The sequence below is a fragment of the Lycorma delicatula genome, chromosome 9 (genome assembly GCF_047948215.1).
Source record: "Lycorma delicatula isolate Av1 chromosome 9, ASM4794821v1, whole genome shotgun sequence".
Classification (NCBI taxonomy): domain Eukaryota; kingdom Metazoa; phylum Arthropoda; class Insecta; order Hemiptera; family Fulgoridae; genus Lycorma; species Lycorma delicatula.
This window is the reverse complement of record NC_134463.1, coordinates 95819756-95832545: the sequence shown is the minus strand read 5'-3', so window position 1 is coordinate 95832545 and position 12790 is coordinate 95819756. Positions and strand designations below refer to the sequence as shown.

General features: G+C 24.7%; 2 protein-coding genes across 4 annotated transcripts in view; one reads left to right on the top strand and one right to left on the bottom strand.

Moving 5' to 3' along the window:
* The window catches only part of LOC142330607 (uncharacterized), a 394400-nt gene that overhangs the window by 20825 nt on the left and 360785 nt on the right, over nucleotides 1-12790 (top strand). The window lies entirely within an intron of this gene.
* Mlc1 (Myosin light chain alkali) overlaps nucleotides 1-12790 on the bottom strand; it is a 34127-nt gene that overhangs the window by 503 nt on the left and 20834 nt on the right. The window contains exon 6 of one of the 2 annotated variants that reach the window (XR_012757819.1): nucleotides 9321-9414. The exons of the other annotated variant lie outside the window; for it this stretch is intronic. The gene's annotated coding sequence lies outside the window, so the exon portion shown is untranslated. The remainder of the gene's footprint in view (nucleotides 1-9320; nucleotides 9415-12790) is intronic. 2 annotated transcript variants of the gene reach the window in all.

The window sequence follows — 12790 nt, the reverse complement described above, 5'->3', positions numbered from 1 at the left end:
ATTTTAACACCAAAAATCTAATTACTCTGACCTTCTTTAGCCCGGATTATTACTATAATCTGAACCTACAAATTTGAACTAAATTTTTTTTCAATATATATATAAGTAATCCGCTTATATTAAACGAAAAATAAGGTAAAATGTCTCAGAATTTATTATTGTAAAATAGTTTTTTTCTTATTGCCTTATATTCTTACGTTTTATTTCTAGTACATAGTAGTACTTACTGATACCTCGATTTTTATTACATTATTATTTATTATTGGTTGCTATATTATGTTGTTTATGCTACCCCTATTTTTTTCTTTTCTTTTACATTAGTCGCAAAGGTTGTTTGACAATTTGTTTTTAAGAACAAAATAAGATTATATTTCTCATCAAATTTTATCCAATATCTTATATATTCAGTTCCATTCTGTATTATGTATTTTCCAGTAATCTGATGTTTTTTTTATTATTCTCAACTAGCAGATACGGCAATGCTTCGCTATTCTTAGATTTGAGTATATATGTAAATTAAATGAACACAATTGAAAGTTTGATAAAACAACAAAATGAACATTACGGAACTACAAAATTTAACCTTTTCCTTTTACCCTTTCTCCCTTTTCCCTTTCCGTCTTCCTTTTTTCCCTTTTCACCATTTCCTTTTCCCATTTTCATTTTTACCGTATTCTCTTTCCCTCATTTTCCCCTTTTCCTCCCCTTTTCCCTTTCATTTCCCCATTTCTCTTTCCCTTATTTACTTTTTCTCTTTCCTCTTTCCCCCGTCCTTCTATTTTTTCTCCTTTTACCTTACCTTTTTTCTTGTTTACATTTTCTCCTTCTTCCCTTTTACCTTTTTCGATTTTTCCTTTTTCCCTTATTCTCCGCGCGTAAATCGGTCCAGTAGTTTTTTTAGTCTATAGCAGACATACATATCGCAAAAATTGAAATGGAATCGTAAAATATTTAGTATAGCTTGTGTTGGTTTTACATCCAACAGATAGCTCTGGTTTTCAAAAAAAGGCATGTGTTTACCTGCCAGAGGTGTGACATCTTAGGTATATAAAAATACGCGCGTATTCGAATGCAACGTTGTGTCAAAATTTCAAAGCGATCGGTGAAGAACTTTCGGAGATTTAAGATTTTGAACAAACGAACATATACATTTTTATTTATATAGATAAAAGTGTGAATTTTATATTTTCTTTATTTTCAGTTAATCATCATCATAACTTTAAAAATTATATATATATAATTTTTTATAATTTCATACAGTTTTAAAGTATTTTAAGAACTTTTCTTTTCAGTTTATAGTATAATTTATTTTTTTAAACGTGCAGTTTTTTAAATAAGCTCTACGAAGCCGTACAGTATATATAATAAGATTATTTTCTCCGTTGAAATAATGCTTTATCTTGAAATCTTAATGAATTTATTATGCTAATAGTAATTAAGTATTGTCAAAAGACTACAGCAACGGGAACATTTCACAGTGTGTCATAACTTCCTTATCTTGCTTCCAGAACCGGTCAATCGATTGTGTGTAAGGAGGTTTTATTGTGAATTATGATTAATTTTTTGGTGTTTTGGAATATATAAATTTTTAAAACCTCTACTTTCTGATTACTGGACGATAATATTACTTATATCTCTGTGGTAAGGGAATTTTTTATGATAATACTTGGCCAACAAAGATTAAAACATATTTTATTTATTTACATTTAATAGACAATTTCTTTCTCTTTTTCTTCAACTTATTCAGTTTTTTGACTACGTTATGATGTGGTTGGATCTGTTTTTACTTGATAAAATGTAGCATTTATATTTTCCTTTTATTCCAAATCTGATATGATTTTACTTTACTTCAGTATTAAACTTCGATTTTTTAGTTCATTTATTAGCTTCTAAGTTGTCATTTTATATATATATATATATATTAATTGTTTGCATATTTAGATTTTTATTTCTTTCCAAGAATTTTATCTTCATCTAAATTAATTTTGTATTATTGTTTCAAATGGTTATTTACCATACAGAAGAAACTGTTTAATATTTCCTGTATTTTCGCCTCAAAAAATATTTTTTTTATGAAAATCATCAAAGTTTATATTTTATCACTGACATAGAAATTTATTATCAACTGATAATAAATTTATATTTAATCTTATTGATTGTTTGTATTACTATATTATAGATTATTTTGTATCGATACTCTATTACCTGTAGATGATTAATTCTTAGATAATATTTGAAATTAATAGACTTTTTTTAAAAATTAAATCTTTCATTTGATTCATAATTTTTACTTATTGTATTTGCTGCTAAAAAGTAATTACAAGGAAAAGAAATTTAGATATATGTAACATATTAAAATTATTTTAAAAAATACAATAATAATAAAATTATTTTCACCTATAAATTAAATTTATGTTTTGTTAGCTTAATTTTTAAAAATATAAATTTAAAAGAAATTCTATTGTACTGGGATCCGGTAAAATCATGCTAATATAGGTTCGTTACTCATGCTTGAAAATTATTAAATTAAAGGAGGGTAAAAAGGTTTCATATGCACAAAACAATTTCATTTCATTGTCTTCTTCAATATACATTACCTTTCTTCTATAGTTGCTTAAATAATTTATTGAATAACTGCAAACGTATTTTTGTTTTCTATTTCAAATAAAGATACCTAAAATGGGATTTGTTCACAATTTAATATACTTTTTACTGGATAAAAGTTTTTTTTTCAATTACTTAGTAATTATTTCTGCAAGATAAATTAATATTTATTTAAATTTAATATTGTTATCTCTTGCTAAGTTATATTAATAATCTACTGGCATATAAGATATAAAGTATATAATGTATTTACACACTTGTAAATACTACAGACGGATACGAATATATACGTAGTACAATATCATACATGAATATCACACACCGCATCAGCGTTTGATATTAAATAAGTAAATGATATATAAGTCTAATATGTTACTTAAATGATCTGAATTAAATTTTAGCATGTTATAACTGCGCACAACTACTAATATTTTTTATTCTAATAAACTAATGCGTATATAACTAAACTAGTATACAAAAATTACGCTGAAATAAAAACATTTTAATTTACTACAAATATAAAAACTTAAATTAATTAATTCTAATTATTGAATATTATTTCATCTAATTTAATTTTAAAAAATGAATAAATTTATTATAAAACAAATAAAACAGGGTTTTAATACAAACAGATTTGTTAAAAATATTAATATAAGTTATAATTATTTGTTTAAATTTATTAGTTCTTATTCATAAATAAGTTTGTTTATTAATGATTAACGAAAAAAAAAATTTTGACATGAATTGAAAGTATAATAAGATTGATAAGTATCAGTCAGATACTTATAAAGTATAAGTATAAAGATTATATAGGTTATATAATTAATATAAATGTTAATTTGAAATTAAATTTGTTTTTATTTTAATAATTAATTGTTTTATAGAATAAAATATATTTAAAGTAGTTATTATTTCTGTTTGCATTATACTAAAGAGAGAAAGGCTTGTTACAAAGAGTGGTACAGTCGATTTTACTACATGTATACGAGTACGTTATACCTTAAAACGCAAGTGATAACCAAAATGGTTGCATTAAAAAATATATACCGTAATTTTCATTTATCATTTAAAATAAATTTATTTGATATAGTAATTACGTTAGATAAAGAATAGTTTGTATGTTAAAACATTAATTGTTAATTAATCGTTTTAAAAAGTAATTTATTCTTGTTTTTTATCTGAAAATAATTACAAATATCAAGTTATAAGTAATTAATTTAGCAATTAATAAATAATATGGAAAGATGTAAAGTACAAAAAATAAAAATTCTGTCGTAATCTGTCTTTCACTAGAATATATTTTACTGTCATCAGATTCATATAAAAAAGTTTATTAGAAACGGAACGCAAGAATGGCGGGAGTTTAATTATTTCTCCCTACAGATCGCAGAGCCTGGACAATGTCCCTTACTGCTGTATTTTTCTATTATCGGTCGGGTTATTGGTTGTTATTTAGTGGCGGTTATAAATTTTAAGTTTTATTTGTGGACGGATTTGGTGATTTGCGTTTATATTCGTATGGACCAGCGTGAAAATTATTTACTGGATCTGACCGTGGGAGAGTAAGTTTTTGAGCCTCGTACTCCTGGCGTGATTCCCCTTCAGTCCGTCCGCTGAAGTCCTTTAGGTGCTAACGTCTTTCGGACTAGTAGGAATACGCCTACCGTGGCGGTAGTTATTCGAAGGGAGCAATGCGCCCCCTTCTCTGGAGGGAGTCGCATGTGCTGACTGAAGTAAATAAAAAAAAAGGTTTATTTATCCAAACAGTCTGTGCGCTAAATATTTTTGTTCAAACAGTAATTTTCATTGATTGTTTTATTGTTATTTTTTTAAGTAAATAAATAATACAAAAGATAAAATTTAATAAAAAGAGTTTATAAATCAAAAATACTTTTCATTATGACAGTTTCTTTTTGGATACATTTTCTTTTTTTTTTATTATAAGTCGTTTTATATGAACCGTACTTTTATGGCTTTATGATTAAAATATTGTTTTATTTTTAAGTTTAATCAACTATACTTTATTAGATATTGAAGTCATTCTGCTCCTGACTATAGTATGCTTAATTTCACTTATAGTAAGCTTAATTCACATATCAAAGATATGTGAATTTATTTTTTTCGTTTCTGCCAGTTGTGTTTATGATTTTAAAATTAGTATTACACATCTCCTACATACTTCAAATTTACTTTTTTCTGGATATACATTCTCTACTTGTATTGACTAATAATGTTCCTTTGGTTTTTATTTATAAGTACGATAAAAAATTAATCATTACATATTTGATGTTAACAATCTTATCTTAGATTGTAACTTTAACCTATAGTTATTGTTATTATTTTTAATCCGTTATGCAATACAAATCTACTTTGTTCAGATGTGCTTTCGACTAATATGGAATCCACTATAAATGTCTTTTCTCTCTTTTGAAAATTTAAAATTCCTAACTCGGCTTCTTCAATTTTCAAACCAAAATTTAAAAAAGTTTGATGTATTTCTTAGTTAACTTTAAATTACTTGTGTATTTATTTATTGAAAACGCTGAAATTAATTTTACTGAAACCTAACTGTTAAGAAAATGAATAACTTTTTTTGTTTGTATTCATTTGAATAATTTTGTTTTTATTTATTGTTTTTTAAATTCCTTATACAAAATAATAAAGTTAGATCTACATTAGTTAAGCCTTCTAAAATTTATTAATTTTATTATAAAATAAAGTAATAAAAACTTAAGTTAAATTATTTAAAAGCGCTGCTAAAATTTACAAAAAAGCAATGTTATGGCTAATTTTTAGAGCAATTATAGTACGCTAAATATTTTTATTTACAAAAAGCGGCAAAAGCTGTTTGTTCTGAAAGAAGAGTATATATACATATATATAAATGTTAAAAAATATTGTAAATGATATATTTATGTTTAGTATGTTCAAAGAATACAATATTACAATAAAATTCCACTTATCCAATCATCATCGATTTAATTAATAATATAATATAATAAAAATCTGATGATTTAACGGTTAGCTTGACAGAAATTCAACTAAATATTTTAAAGAAATTGCAGAAAAACTGAACTACAAATCTTCACAGAATAAACTATCACAAATATTCTTGACGATCATTTAAATTAATTTTTATATTAATCATGGCCCGTTGGTATTGATATGAATGTATTATATAATAATTTCTACTTACCAACTATTTTTATTATTATGTCCGAACGCTTTCGGATATTAATCCATCATCAGGAACATTTATGTGTTACGGATTATAATTATTTCCTTTACAAATTAATATATTAAATGAACTTTTAAGTTTTTAAAAATTTATAATTTTTGTTTTAAAAAATGCAAAAATTCATTTAATATATTAATTTGTGAAGGAAATAATTATAATCCATAACATATAAATGTTCCTGATGATGGATTAATATCCGAAAGCGCTCGGACATAATAATAAAAATACTTGGTTAGTGGAAATTATTATAAAATTAATTCTTGACGAGTGTAAAAAATGCAAGAATTCATTAAAGTAAAAATTTCAATATTTTAAAGAATCAATCCTATAAATGGCTTATGTCATTTATAGCGATACATCAAAGGGTAGCGGAAAACGAAGAAACCTTTGGAATAACTAAAGGAATCTATAACTTAAAGAATTCCTTTCCATAAACTTAAAAAAGGTATCATAGAGCAGTTTAATTGAAAGTCTTTACGTATCGGAATTTTTAAACCTAAGCATAAAGAAAAAATATAAAAACTATAAAAAAAGGAAAGGAAAACTTTTTAAAAAATTTTGGGATCTACAAAGAAAAACGAAACTTGGAGAACAAAAAATAACTCCAAGATATTTTTTAAAAAATCACAACACTTTCCGATTCTGTAATATTAATATTTTACGGGTATCTTTTTAAATATAAAAAGTTGATTGACAAAAAGTATTCGAATTTTTAAAAACAGAAAAAAAAGAAGTGATTTAACTAGAAAACTTTAGTCAGAAAAGAATTGAGAGGAAAACAGAACTATGTAGAAGAAATCCAGTATAATATAAAGTTATACAAAAAAAATCCAAAAATTGGAAGATTTCTGAATCAAAATACAGATTAAAATCCAAGTTTTTGAAATAAAGAAACAGTAAGATGAAATGAAGGAATATTGTAAAAAGAGGAAAACAAGAGAATAAGGTGAAATAACAATTGTAACCTAGTCCATCAAAACATTGGCCAAATTTGAAATTGGCCAAATCAAAACAAAAAATTTGATAAAGTCAGCCATAAATTATATATTTGCTAAAAAAAAAATTAGATATATATTTACATCTACCTATAATAATTTAAATTTTGTAATTTTTTTAACATTTTAAACATTTTCTTTCGTGAAAATTATTAATTACTTGTATTAATAATTATAGTTAGTATTTAATAATTATAAAAAAAATAATTTTCATTTCTTTAATTACACATTAGAATACCGTATATTTGTTTGAACAAATATAGTGTTAATTTTGATAAAATGAATGTTTGGATAATTGGAGTCATACTGTAAATTATTGAATGTGAAGTATGTATTACTTAGTTTTACGTTGATGAATAAATATGATAATTGTACTGTACTTATTCTGAAGAATGAAATTTTCACTGCAGTCGATTATGAGTGCATTGTCAAAAAATTAAAAATCTGTAATTAATCCACAGTTTTTTTTTCCTTTTTAAGATTTTTTTTCAATTATAAATTTAAAAGCCTTATCATCATCATATTTTAACCTATCTAGTTTATAGAGACTGTTTTTTTTTTAATTGTTAAAAATAAGTTAATTAAATCTCAAATAAAAAAAAAAACTATTTTTAAGGGTTTTAATTTTTTTTCTTGAGATTTTAAAGTGATTTAAGCTTAACAAACAAATATTGAATATATTTATAAGTTATACAAAATTATTAATAACGATGTATATAAAACTTTTAATAGAATTTGATATTTTATAATCATTTTCAAATATTTTATAGCAAACATTCTTTTTTTTTTTAAGTAACAAAGTTTTATAAGTTTCACATAGATAAATGTAATATTTTAACTTTATTTAATACTAATTTAAACTTTTCAGACTTTAATTAACATAAATTTTATTAATATTTACACCGTTGCTAATTTAGAAATATCAGCATGAATATCTTGAGGACGTCGAGAAAACTTGATCATAAGGAGGGTATGAAAGCAGGTAAATAAAATCTTGAATGTTTCTTTGTATTAATAAAATTCGCTGAAATTATTTAACAGAAAAAAAAATTAATAAGTTTCCTTTTTAAAAAGCTAATATTAGTTTTTATTTATTATTTTTTTTCATTTACTTTGTAATAAGCGTCTTTACAGTAAATATAAGATTCAGCAGATTTATTAACTGCATGATGCAAATTTGTTAACTCTCATGAAATAAACAAAAGAGAAAACGGAAAATTCAAAAAAGCAATGAAATAATAATTTATGTATAATGATTAATGGGCCCTACGTTTTCTTAAAAAAGGGAATTGTTTGGGTTTACCGAAGTTTTTTCTGTTGTATAATTTTACTAAGAAACAATATCGATCGATAGTTGGAGAATTTCTGAATTAATCTCTACTAGTAGTTAGAGTCAAATTAATATCATTTCTTCGTTGGTCTACGGGGAGCGAATGGTAGCCTCTTGACCTTTCATCCGAAGGTCTCGGGTTTAAATCCCGGTCAGGCGTGGCGTTCTTTTATACGCTAGAAAATTGCCATTTCATCTCATCCTCTGAACTAACATCTAACTGTAGTCCCGGAGGTAAAAAAAATTTCCTAAAAAAAAAAAAAAGACTGATTGATATTTCAGTGAAATTTATTTATATTGCCAATACGAAAACTATCGATGAAGTTGCCTGTGCAACAATTTAATATGTATTAAACTGGAAAAAAATATCCCGGTTAACCAATCTTAAAATAAAAAAGTAGGTAATTTCTAAAAAAAATAAGATCAGTACACTACTTAATGATTAAACAAATTATGTTTATTATCTTTTTCCAGAATTATTAGTAGAGAAATAATTTCATCGGAAATCCTACTCTTATGAATGCAGGTAAAAATTGCATGTGCCCTCAAAATAAAATTTCCTTTCTTTATAAACTTATGACTGTTTATCGTTTAATTTTTAAAACATGAATAAACAAGGTGGTAACATGGTGATGCGATATTTGCTCCAACCAATTTAAAATTGCCCTTCTTGAAAAGTTTATATCGATCCCAACTAAAAAGGACTTTGATAGGACATTAGAATGAAATTTTTTAATTAATTATAATTTTTTAACAAAATATAATTTTGTTAGATACTTTTTTTTATATTTTTTAGATAAGAAATAAATATTTTTTCTCGATAAATATTTCTTAGTTACACTGATTTAGGGTTTTTACAAAAAAATTAAAATAGTTATTAACCCTTAAGAATTTTCTTAAATGTATAATCTCCATGTAGTTATTCTTTTGTTAAAATGAATTGTTTAAAAATCAAAAAACAAAATGAACAGAAAAACAAAATGTGAATGATAAGACATGTAGTTAATTTTGTTTTTAAGAATACATAATGACAAAAGTTGTGTGTTTTGATTGATAAGAAGAAAACGTCTATTAACACCAATTAAAAAAAAAAAAAAAATTTTTTTCATTATTTTTTTTAGTACATCTGACTTTACATATAGCTAAAACTTACGAATTTGACAAATTTTTTTTTTTCAGAATTTGACAAATTTTTTTATCCCTCTTATAGGATCATCCTTATGGCGCCATCATCCGCTTGAGAAAAGCTGTAAAAATGATTATAAAAACACATCACACATAACAAAAAACCAATCTGTTTACTACGCAAGGCCATGTAAAAAAAATCAACTATAGGATTTTTTAGCCTACATAATTACAGTTCAGCATATTAAAGAAGAAGAAAATCATCAAATACTAAATGTTTGAGTCGTATAAAAATATAATACACATATTTGATTCAGACTTGTCATTACTTTGTAAAAAATAATAATAAAAAATAAAAAAAAACATATTGTGTCAGTAGGTAAATTATTTGAGGGCAGAAGTGAGCAAATAAAACCGGTGGATATTTAAAAAATATACTAGAAATTATTATGTGATGTAAGTCACTAATACATTTCTACTTGCGAGTGTTTTATATATATATATATATATATATTATATGTATATGTATGTAACGGTAAAAGAAATCAAGAAGAGTTAACCGAACTTGGATTCTCAGAAATGGTTGCGCTAGCTAGATAGAAGCAGTCCAGGAAAATAATAACTGAATTTAAGTAACACCAGGGGGCTAAGAAAACAAAATACTAATGTCTGACAAATATGGCGAGAAGACAGAACAGCCTTAGAAAGAAGAAAAATATGAAAAGAATTTATTGCATGGTCCCAAATAGGCCAATTTGCACAAGTATACGAGTACACAGGATCAAGCTCTGTCTGTACCGATGTACTAATAGAGCTGAAATTTCTCTTTGTAATAAACACCTTTTCTCGTAGAATGTTTTCCTAATTAATCATTTATCTGTCCAGAATGATACTAGTGAATAATAATTAAATCTAGGACGAGAGAAAAAAAATAATAAGAGAATTTAATTTAAAATAATCGAACTGAGTTTTAAAGTAGAATTTACAATTAAGTTTAAAGAACTGCTTGAAATGTAATATTAAAACTCGTTTTAAATTGTATCAAATATTTTCGATGTAAAGAGATTAAAGGAAAAGTTAAGATATATTTTTTTTAAAGTGACCTAAATAAAATAATAAATTAGAATTGGTGAATATATACAAAATAATTTTTTTTAATAATAATAAAATTTAACCTAATATTTTACCGACAAAGGATTAAAACATAATTTAATCACTTCCAGATGTTATATAATGTTCAGAAGAAAGAAAGAAAGTTTAAACATATCATGTCACCAATGATTTATATCGAATACTTTGATAAAAATTGACTAAAACGTTTGACAAAGATTACAGTGTAAAAGTGTTTTTACTTTTATATCTCCTAAAAATGGTGTAACAATCGAAAGTACCTGAAATATATTTTAGTGTTTTGTTAATAAAAAGTTATTTCTGTTATTTTTATTAATAGCTTTACATTAATTGTAGATAATGATTCTATATGCTAAAATTCAAGAAATTGTTGATATTATTATTAAATTAGAAGAATGTAATCGATAATAAAAGTAAAGATGTAAGTATCGACTATACGATACAATTCTGACACAAAATTATTTGTCGTGTGCTGAGAAAAAATGTTTAATAGAAATAGTTTTAATAGGGAGTGTAAAAGTTCTAATAAAGGAAATACTCCGACTATAAACTACTGAAGATTTGAAAACAACAATTATTTATTTATCATTACTTGTGTCAGGGACGTAACTAAGGTCATCAGGACTTTTATTACCATGATGATTCTTTTAATATAAAAATGTGTATTATTTAATATTTTTATTTGTCTCAAATAATTAGTAGAAGATGCATATATAATCAATAATTAAAAAAAAAACACACACACTATCAAATCTACTATAAAAGAAACACAACATACCACAATAATCTACAGGTATGGATTTAATTAAAATACATAAGCTACGTAAGTAAAAAAAAAATTAATTGGCCAATAGCATTTCAGTAATCTTATAAAATTATTACAGAACGTAATACAAGTCATATTAAAAATATATATGTACATAAAAAAATTAATATATATATATTAAAAAAATGTAAAAATTGCTAAAACAATTTTCAAAATATACCTTATTTTTAATTACGCTTGTTTAAATAAAAGTTTACTATAAAAAATAAAATTAATATGACTAGTATAGTTAAAAATATGATGCAAAAACCACAAATAATACTATATATGTGATTTATAAATGCAATTTTAAAAAATTATCAGACGTAAAAAAAAAAAACAAAACGCAAGCCCTACAAAAATAAATTTGAACGAGTAGGTTCGTTTTTAAAAATTGTTGAGCCTATAAGAAAAGTTTTAAATTTTTTTCATGATTTTAAATTGAATTTTCTATTTCGACGTATTTATATTACGTATGTCTATAAAAACATTTAAATTAAAATAACAAACATTTTTTTTGGATTTTAATAAAAATCTCTTAAAAAGTATACAATAAAATTTAATTCGTTTGTTAAAAAAATCATTCCGGTGATGAAACAGTATTTAATTGCATTTTCTGTAATTAAATTAAAAAAATCGTAAAAACTTTCTTTATTTAATTAAACAAATTTTTCATTAAAAATAAAATACTATTTAAATTTGTTTAATAAAAAATAAATGTACTATTACAAAAATTTCAACAATCATTGTTGAAAATTTACACGAAAATATTTACCGAATTTTTCAGTAAATTTTACGTTAATATCAGAAATTAACAGGTTGACTGATCCATAAAATATTTTACAAAAGTATTAAAAAAAATCATTTGCTAAATATCCAGATATTTCTAAAGATCTGGAAAAATAAAAAGAATACTTTTCCCCTCAGTTATAAATTTGAAAATTAGTTTTATGTTGATAATTATTTAGAAAAATAATTATAGAACATTCTAGAATTATATATTGATTAAATTTTATAAAAATTTCAAGCTAAATGGCAAAACTATAAACTAAAAGCGTAAATGGAATAAGCGTGGTACCATACACTACTCGCTTGCGTATCCCACCGCTCACCTGTCATATATCACTAAAATGGGTAGGCGCACCCCGTCAACTACTAAAACATATATAGCTATCAATAATTAAATTTATCTCGTCAAAGACAGCAATTTACTGCCACGCCTAGGCCGCTGAATGCCAGTAAGTACCTGTCCATCATTAAAGTGCTTTGAGCCTTAATCTGGCTGGTAGTCAGCTATATCTCTCGGTTAGCTTCCTACAGCAGTGTAGTAGGAGTCTTTTCCCCTAAAGGGTTCTTTTCTAGACCCCTAAACGGAGTCTTTTCTAGGTAAACGGTTGAACAAAGCAGTCGTATCAAGGAACTCCCACTCGGTCTGACAATGCGGCTCTCGCCATATTGACTCGCCGCTTGTGAGCGGCCAATTTTCCCCTTGACCTCTAAGTTTGAAACACATCGTTAAAAAAAAAAAATAATAAAACCGATGTTTCATCGAGTAATATAAT